Source organism: Octopus sinensis, linkage group LG8, assembly GCF_006345805.1.
Source record: "Octopus sinensis linkage group LG8, ASM634580v1, whole genome shotgun sequence".
NCBI lineage: Eukaryota > Metazoa > Mollusca > Cephalopoda > Octopoda > Octopodidae > Octopus > Octopus sinensis.
In genome coordinates, this window is record NC_043004.1 from 73484607 (window position 1) to 73495237 (window position 10631).

The following is a 10631-nucleotide window of genomic DNA, read 5'->3' on the forward strand; positions in this document are numbered from 1 at the left end:
CGCACAAATTGTTAAATATGTGTGTGTGTGTGTGTGTGTGTGTGGTGTGTGTGTGTGTGTGTGTGTGTGGTACGTGTGTACGTGTGTATTTGTAGGAATATATAACAGTTAAGAGGTAATATTCCAAATAAAAGGAAAAAGAAACCATCGTTAATCCCACAGTATCCTTAAATGGGAATTTAATGAATATTTGTAGCAGCGACTATAAATGCAGCCATGACAACAGATGCATTAAAACTCCATGAAATTACTAAAAAACAAAACAAAACAAAACAAAAGAAATAAAACCGAAAACAAAAACAAGTATGGATTACATGGCTTCGTGAAAACAACCAACAGAGCTGAAAGAAGAAAAATGCTTCGAAATAGTTTGAATAACTTCTATATAAAAATATTTGTTTAGATTTACTCTTAAATATTCCAGAGACTCTAACCCCCAGAAGAGAAGTGGAGAATAACAATCCCGATCTACTTGGATTGTTGTTGTTGTTGTTGTGGTGCTGGTTGTTCATTCTGCTGTGAGTCCTAATAGGGTAAATGTACGATCAAAGACATTTTAACCGTAACCAGTTTTGTTTCTAGTAGCGGATAAATGTGATCTTTGTTTTTCGAAAAAGTATTGTGTTAATATGAATGAAGTGTGTTAGCTATTTCCTGAAGGCCCACTGACCACATGTAAACGCACTCTTTGGCAATCAGAACCACGCATTTACTCCAAGACTTTACATACATCATCTACTCGTACATGACTTAGCAGAAATTGAGTAGGATTTACCGAATTAATCAATATAGGGTGTTACGTAATGTTTGCCATTCAGAAGACTTGATTTTGTGATTGTCTCCAGAAGAACTAATGAATATGATTGAGATAGACTTCGAGATTCTTAGAAAACACAATCTTGTCCATAACATTAAAGTGGCCCATTTTTTGTTTTACAATTTTGTGCCAGACAATACTTGAGGATACTGTAGCGCAAAGACGTCCAAAGATGTCGATTAACAGAATTCTTAAAAGACTGGATATCTCTCTTTTACTCTTTTACTCTTTTAATTGTTTCAATCATTTGACTGCGGCCATGCTGGAGCACCACCTTTAGTCGAGCAAATCGACCCCGGGACTTATTCTTTGTAAGCCCAGTACTTATTCTATCGGTCTCTTTTGCTGAACCGCTAAGTGACGGGACGTAAACACACCAATCGGTTGTCAAGCAATGCTAGGGGGACAAACACAGACACACAAACATATACACACAATATATATATACATATATACGACAGGCTCTTTCAGTTTCCGTCTACCAAATCCACTCACAAGGCATTGGTCGGCCCGGGGCTATAGCAGAAGACACTTGCCCAACATGCCACGCAGTGGGACTGAACCCGGAACGACGTGGTTGGTTAGCAAGCTACTTACCACACAGCCACTCCTGCGCCTATCATAGACCAAAAGGAAAATAAGATGGTGTTTGTGAGTTTCAGAGATCAACAGTTCGAATAAAGAACATGCAGGACTTCCGAAAAAAATACTACGAATTATTATATAAAAGTCGAATAAACACACACACACATTTCTATGAAATGTGTATATATATCTAATAGGCGTAGGAGTGGCTGTGTGGTAAGTAGCTTGCTTACCAGCCACATGGTTGCGGGTTCAATCGCACTGCGTGGTACTTTGGGCAAGTGTCTTCTACTATAGCCTCGGGCCGACCGAAGCCTTGTGAGTGGATTTGGTAGACGGAAACTGAAAGAGCCTGTAGTATATATATATATATTATATATAATTATATATATAATATATGCATGTGTTTGTCCCCCAACATCGCTTGACAATCGATGCTGGTGTGTTTACGTCCTGGGGTTGATTTGCTCGACTAAAGGCGGTGCTCCAGCATGGCCACAGTCAAATGACTGAAACAAGTAAAAGAGTAAAAAAAGAGTATATCAATGACAACGACCTGCGTTCGAAAAGAAAAGTCTAAGAAGGGATAAAGACAGCAGAGAGAATATTTCTGCACCACAGTAAGTGTATGTGTGTGTGTGTGTGTGTGGATATGTGCAGAGAAAGAAAGAGAAGGAGAGAGAGAGAGAGAGAGAGAGAGACGCACATATCTACATGCATCCAAACATACTAGTATGCCTGTGAGCGACGGTTCTAGACAAGCATATATCTTTCGCACCCAATGACCTTTCCATCAAACCTACATACCGCCATGTTTCAACGTTCAACAGCATTTTACTTCAACAAGTCATATTCGATGTTGAGAAAGGAACTGCACATAATGTGTGGTTACTAATACACATACACACACACACACAGATATATATATATATATATATTATATATATATATATATATATATATATTATATATATATATAAATGGTTATGTTATGTATATACATACATACGCGAATTTATGAACTTATGCCTTTATGCATGTTTTTAAGCATGTCTATGTGTGAGTGTTGGTATGCGTATTGGTGTGTTTTGACTGTGTATGTGTGTGTGTGTGGTGTGTATGTGTCTATGTGTGCGTTTGTGTATGTAGTAGAAAGAGCTAATGAGTGTTAATACGAATTATTTTAATAGCTATGTGGGTGGGTATTCACTACATCAGATTTAGATAGACAGACACACAGATAGCTAGTATGATAGATAGATAGATAGATAGATAGATAGATAGATAGATAGATAGATAGATAGATTGATAGATAGATAGATAGATAAATGAAGAGCTAGCTAGATTAATATATATATATAATATTATATATATGTATAATATATATTTATATATGTCTTTGTATATTATATATATATATATATAGTATATATATATATATATGTATGTATACATACATATATTATATATATATGCATAGTATATATATTATATATATATATATATATATATGTTATATATATATATATATGTATATGTATTGTATACATATGTATATATACACACATATTTTATATGTATATGTATATATACATGCATATTTATATATGTATATATCTATATATATATGTCTATATGTATATATATTTATATGTCTATATGTATATATATATATGTCTATATGTATATATGTAAATATATGTAAATAAATTTATATATATATATATTTAATATATATATATATACATATAGGCGCAGGAGTGGCTGTGTGGTAAGTAGCTTATTTACCAACCACATGGTTCCGGGTTCAGTCCCACTGCGTGGCACCTTGGGCAAGTGTCTTCTGCTATAGCCTCGGGCCGACCAATGCCTTGTGAGTGGATTTGATAGACGGAAACTGAAAGAAGACTGTCGTATATATGTATATATATATGTGTATGTGTGTGTATATGTTTGTGTGTCTGTGTTTGTCCCCCCACCATCGCTTGACAACCGATGCTGGTGTGTTTACGTCCCCGTCACTTAGCGGTTCGGCAAAAAGAGACCGATAGAATAAGTACTGGGGCTTACAAGAAATAAGTCCGGGGTCGATTTGCTCGACTAAAGGTGGTGCTCCAGCATGGCCGCAGTCAAATGACTGAAACAAGTAAAAGAGTAAAAGAGTATATATATATATATGTGTGTGTGTGTGTGTCTGTGTTATTAAATTGATAGATAGATTGACACAAAATACTACAGACTGAAACAAGAGGAGGGAGAAAGAAAGACATCAGATAAACAGAAAGAGAGATAGACAGAATGAGAGAGAGAAAGAGTGAAAGAGAGAGAAAGAAAGAGAGAAAGAAAGAGAGAGAAAGAAAGAGAGAGAAGTCAGATGGCAGAAATTTAGAAAAAGAAAGAGAAATGGGGGTCAAATTGAGATCATAGAACCTAAATAAATTGTTATATTTAATGGAATGAAACCAAAATTTGGCAGCAATTATCGCTCTGCCATTTATTTGTAAAGTGTGTAGAATCTAAGACTTAAACCAAACAGAAGAGGGACTATATGGGGTATAGGGGGGTGTTTGTGTGTGTGGGGGTGAAGCGTTTGTAGAAATGTGTCTCTGTGATGGTAGTCTATATATGTTTGTAGAATGTGTGGTCTTGCCTTTGTGTGTGGTGTATGGTGAGATTTGAGAAGGGTGCAGATATATGTGGATCATGTATTCTATGTGTGTATGTGTACTTTAGGGATGTAAGGAGGTGTGGAAAAAGAGTACGGAGACATGTAACGTTGGAAGATAAGAATGAAGGAAAGTCAGAGGGAAAGCTATGATCTATAATTCGTGCAACATTGCACCTATTCAACTTCTCCTTTGTCTCCCGACATCTGCTAACAAATATTGCTAACTAGATCACATGATTACTGACTGCACCTATTGATGGCGGTGAGGACAATCGTGGTGATGGTGGTGACGGTGGTGGTGCTGCTGGTAGATGTGGTGGTGGCGGTGGTGTTAGGTGGTTGTAATGCTGGTAGTGTTCATGATGACTGCAGTGTTCGTGATGATGCGGGTGATAGATGTATTAATGGTGATGATGGTGATGATGGCAGTGGTGGCGGTTGTGATGGTGTTAATGGTGGTGGTGATAACGGTAGCTGTACTAGTAGTTGTGGTGGGGGTAGATGTGGTAATGGTGGTGATGTCATTAGTGGTGGTAGTGGTGGTGGTAGCTGCTGTGGTTTTTGTTTATGGTATGATGATTGTTGTGGCGGTGGTAGTAGATGTGATGGTAGTGGTGGTAGCAGTAATGCAAATAGTGGTAGTAATAGTGGTGCTAGTAGTAGTAGTAGTAGTAGTAGTAGTGGTGTTGGTGGTGGTGGTGTTGGTGGTAGTAGTAGTTGTTGTCGTAGAGGTGGTTGTAGTTGTGGTGATGGTGGTCGTAGAGCTGGTGTTAGTGATGTTGTTTACAGTAGTTGATTGAGGCGGGAGGTGGGGGTGGCGGAGGAAGGATGGCGATGAAGAGTCTGGCGGTGGGGACGAGGTCAATATTTCTGGCTGTCAACACCAGCAATGTAGAATGCCAAGTAGTGTTTATGACAGCTGATGATGCAGTGAGGTGTGGGAGGAGGAGAGATGTGAAGTGAAGTGCTGGTTGTTAACGTTATGACGTTGTTTAGCGTGAGGTTAATTTTTGTTGCTTTTTAAAAGTTTCTCAAGCCAAACTGCTTGGGAATGGATTTAAGAGACCGGATTAGAGACCCAGCTAACATCATCGTTCATACAATGCAATAGAAGACGTTAATGTCAAGTCCCTGGCTCATTCATAAGATGCTTGATTATCTATCTATCAATCAATCATCAATCAGTCTATCTATCTATCTATCTATCAATCTATCTATCTATCTATCTGTCTGTCTGTCTGTCTGTCTATCTATCTATCTATCTATCTATCTATCTATCTATCTTATCTGTCTGTCTGGCTGTCTGTCTGTCTATTTATCTATCTATCTATCTATCTATCTATCTATCTATCTATTGGGTTGTTCAGAACGTTCATGTCGATTTTTAAAGGAAAGAAAAAGGTCATAAATATCTTCCATTACATTTTTAATCAAACCATATGACCCATTTTGTTGCACAATGCGTCTCCATTGTTCCCTTTAATTTGAAATTACCATCTTCCCGAATTGAGGTGTTTTCATGGCAAACAATTCATCAAGGATCTTTTTACGCCATCCAAGGAATTGAAATTTTTACCATTAAGACTCTCTGCAGAGACCTGAATAAGTGGAAATCTGAAGGGCAATATTAGTGAATATGGAGGGTGGGGTGGTAACACGTCCCAGCCGAGCTGCAGCAGTTTTGTTGGTTCCCAAAGCATCAATTGCCGAAAAATGAACTTTCTTATCTTCCATTTTAAAGGTTACAGAATTAACACAGGTTATAGGAACATTAAACCTTCTCCACGAAAAGATAGCTTAAACTGTGCTCTAAATGGAGGTGTAGTCAAATTCTATTTTATGGGCTCAACCATGTTCTAAAATAAGTCGAAAGGTAAGCTACTATAAATCGGCGCGTACTTTCCGGACAACCCAATATCTATCTATCTATCTATCTATCTATCTATCTATCTATCTATCTATCTATCTATCTATCTATCTATCTATAGTCGAATAAGAATGAGAAAGTCCTTGGTCCAATATATAGCTGAAGAAATGAATGGGAATGGCTTTTCTGATAGTTTTTCCACTTAGATGATGAAACGTTTATATGCTCACAACAATCGTTTCGACACATTCTACATCCATACCGCGCGGGTAGGAAACTGTACATCTAGTTGTGGTCCATTCCTCGGTACAGAAGCATTTCGTCAAGTGGTGTAATAAGAGCTATCTCGTTAAATGAACTCTGTTTCACTCGGATTTAATATAGCATGTTGTTAATGACCGTCGTTTTAAGCCGTTGGGCCATACACACACACATACAAACACACACACACACCACACACACTCACATACACATATGTTTATACATATTCTTTTATTTTTTAGTTGTTTGAGTCATTTGACTATGGCCATGCTGGAGCACCGTCTTAAAAGGTTTTTAGTCGAACAAATCGACCCCAGGACTTATTCTTTGTAAGCCATGTACTTATTCTATCGGCGTTTTTGACCGAACCGATATATATATATATATATATATATATATATATATATATATATATATATATATATATATATATATTATATATATATATATATATAGGGAGAATTCACAAAAAAAGCAAAAGACGAAGACAGGTGGTGTAGACAACAAGTATGTGTTAGTATAACGCTCGGGAAGTGAAAAAGTCTTTAACGTTTCGAACCTATGCTCTTCCAGAGAAAGGAGCACAGAAAGAAACAAGGAGAGAAAATAACGAATGTGTAGTGGCTAGCGATCTATCATGGCGAATATATATATGTGTGTGTATATACATACATGCATATATATATTCCTTTCTCTTGCTCAAACTACTCACCTCCATAACAAGGACAACGATATAACTCATAGCGTTATACTGTCCACCACCAAAACGCTCACCTCAACAACAGCAACAGAAATGGAATAACAATAACATGAACGTTACCCAAAATGACATTTATAAATTACATCAATGTAAACAACAAAGCTGCCGCCGCAGCCATCACTACAAACATACTGTCACCGCAGCCATCACAACAAACTCTAAACGAAGTGGTCTACCACTACCACCACCAACACCAAATAACATTACTAAGGTTAACATACAAAATTCAAACCTACACCACAATCACATTACAACTGTGGCTAGTACCATAGGTTAGTCCACATCCCTGTAAGGAGCAGAGGGCTGCTTCCCTCGTATCTCTGACGTATATATTCTTCCCTGGACACATTCTTATCAGCTTAGTGGACTTGAGCAACGTGAAAGGAAGTCGTTTGTTCAAGTACACGGCGCATCGCTCGGTCTAGGAATCGAAACCACACTCTTACGATCATGAATCCAAAACCATAATCATGGTGCCATATACCTCCATTGCCAGTACCATAGTTATCCTTATTTCTGATTGAAACAAAAGTAGCAGATTCGTGGGGAATGAGTTAATCAATACCACCGAGATCAATACTATATCGGTATTGTGTCTTATCGCTACTGGAGGGGGTGAAAGCAAAGTTGACCTTGGCAGTATTTGAACTCAGAATGCACAGAGCCGGTAGAAATGCTGGAAAGTATTTCTTACGACGCTCTAGCAATCCTACCAACTCGCCATCATCGAACGGATAAAAAAAGGCAATGTCACATGTAGCGGAATTTGAACTCAGAACATAAAGTTTGAAGAAATACTATTCAGCTCTTTGTCCGGCGTGGCAACGGTTCTACCAGCTTGCTACTTTGCCTCTACTATAACAGTAATATAATAGTTTCAAATTTTAGCTTAAGGCCAGCAATTAGTCACCCTAGTATTTGGCTGGTATCTATTTTATCGATCGATCAGCGGAATGTCAACACAGAACGTAAAGCCGGACGAAATGCCACTAAACATTTTGTCCGACATACTAACAATTCCGCGAGCTTGGTTTCAAATTTTGGCACAAAGCCAGCAATTCCGAGGGAGTGGGGTTGAGTCGATCAACCGGTTCTTATTTTATCGAATGCGAAAGGAGGAATTTGAACTCAAAACGTATAACCGGATGAAATACCACTAAGCATTTTGTCCGGCGGCCTAATGGTTCTACCAGCTCGCAGCCTCAGAAACATCAATAATAACAACAGCAAACGGCAAAACGACGACCTTGGATGACTGAAATGACAGTGAAGGCATAAATTTCTGCAAATGATACACTTTCTCACCCCCTATTTCATTGGTTCAATCCCACCTCACTCCGCTACTTCCAATTTATTGGTTTTTCTTCTTGTATTGCTTCAGAGTATGTGTCTTTTCTTTTGCTTTGCATGAATTTTGTATGTTTTATGTTAGGTTTGTTTTCATAACTTTTATTATTGTTCGATTATTTATTTTTGTTTTTGTTCCATCAATCATTTTAATGGCGTTACTTCGGTGTCGGGGTCTAAAGGAAAAAACACAAAGAAAACAAACACACACAAGATCATGAAAGCACAAACACACACACACACACACACACAAACATAGACATATACGTTACGTCCAGACACGCGCATACATATATGCACCGATAGACGAAGACAGTCGTCGTACACAGTCATACAAAAATACATGCACAACCCTATATACAACCCCATACAATTAGACAGGCAGATGCACATATACGCACAAATACGCAAATGAATATATATACGTAAGTTCGGCACAAATACATACATATACACACGTATGCGCAGAAGTATATATATATATATATTATATATATATTATATATATATATATATATATATAGATATATCTTATACAAAAATACACGCTTATACGCAAACGATATACGTACAACGATATGAGTTCATAGCAGACAAATACACTGTCGTATATATACATAGCTATCTATATAACGTATAAAACAGTTACATATACATGGATTTACATACATACTGACACACTTATACTTACACATACACGCTCGCATTCATAACTATGCGCGCGCACACACATATATACGTATACACAATATATACACTGGTATAGACAACAAATGAACAAATACGGTCACATACGATTACAGATAAATATCAACCGAAACACATGCGCACACACTTAGATGTAAGTACTATATTCACAAATGTATACATGTCTTAAGACATTCGTACCTTGCCTACAGACAAACACACACACACACACATCTTTCTCGATCAGCATTTTTCGGACGATCATGGGCCCTGTTAGTGTATATGTTTTCATTCATGTGCGGTTTAGCTCTTATTTCTAGCAATGTTTCCTAACACCATAGTCACATTTAGTGACGTTGGTAATACTCCTTTTTGGCGAAACATTGCAAAGTGGTGTTTATATTAATTATATATATATATATAGGTGGGTGTGTGTTGGTGCTGTGTGTGTGTATATATATATATATATATATATATATATAATATATATATATATATATAATATATATATGCAGGAAATACATACATACATACCTGCATACATATATATATGGATATATATATATAAATGCGACATGCATATATATATATATTATATATAACGCGCGCCCGCATGTACACATGTGTGTATGTGTGCATAGCAATGTAATGAGTGAAATATATAAAACGTATATTTTCACATCGGGGCAGACATGCTGTGTGGAACCCCGTGGTATATACATATGTATATGTATCTGTATTGTGCCTGTTTGTAGTTGACAGATGCGCATCTTCAGAACGGGTATTGTGTTGTTTAGTGGTATCAATTAAGTATCAGATTTTGAAAAAAGTAATGGGTCAGTTTGTGCAACCAAACCCTTCAAGGCGGTGCCCCATCAACAACAACAACAACAACAACAGCAGCAATAATAATAATAATGTCTGTCTGAGGTCCTTGTTGTGGATTCACAAACAGTACAAAACCCCGGTATCTTCAATCAACAACCTCACGATATTTTATACTATGCGACGTCTATAGTAATAATATAATAATAATAATAATAATAATAATTAATATTAATAATAATAATAATAATAATAATAATAATAATAATAATAATAATAATAATAATAATAATAGCACAGAAATGGTAAGAACATGAACCAGAAGGAGTCACCAAGAACAATGAATATTAGATAATGTGGGATTTTATAATTCAATGTAACTCCCTAATCGAGGCTCGGAAACCGGATATTGTTGTGGTAGATAAAGGGAAAAAGGAAACCAAGATCATAGATATTGCAATACCCCGATATGCACGCATAAGTGATAAAGAACTAGAAAAGATTGAAAAGTAAAGACTACTAAATGACGAAATTGCAAGAATGTGGACCCTGAGGAGAGTGTCTCTCATTCCAATAGTTGTAAGGGCACTAGGAGCAATAAGAACCAAGTTCCAGAAATATGTCAAAGAAATCGGAATTGATATGAGACCAGAGCAAGCCCAAAAGACTGCTCTGTTGGGGACAGCTAGGACTTTGGGATTGATTCTTGGATGTTAAATGACTCCCGAGATAATTAACAGCCAAGTATCAAAGCTTATTATGTGCGGAAAGAGACCTTGTGAGACATCTGACAGCAGACTGCTGTCCGCTCTCA

The 10631-nt window shown here is 37.0% G+C and overlaps 1 protein-coding gene across 1 annotated transcript in view; it reads right to left on the reverse strand.

Moving 5' to 3' along the window:
* LOC115215198 (netrin-1) overlaps positions 1-10631 on the reverse strand; it is a 149664-nt gene that overhangs the window by 136407 nt on the left and 2626 nt on the right. The window lies entirely within an intron of this gene.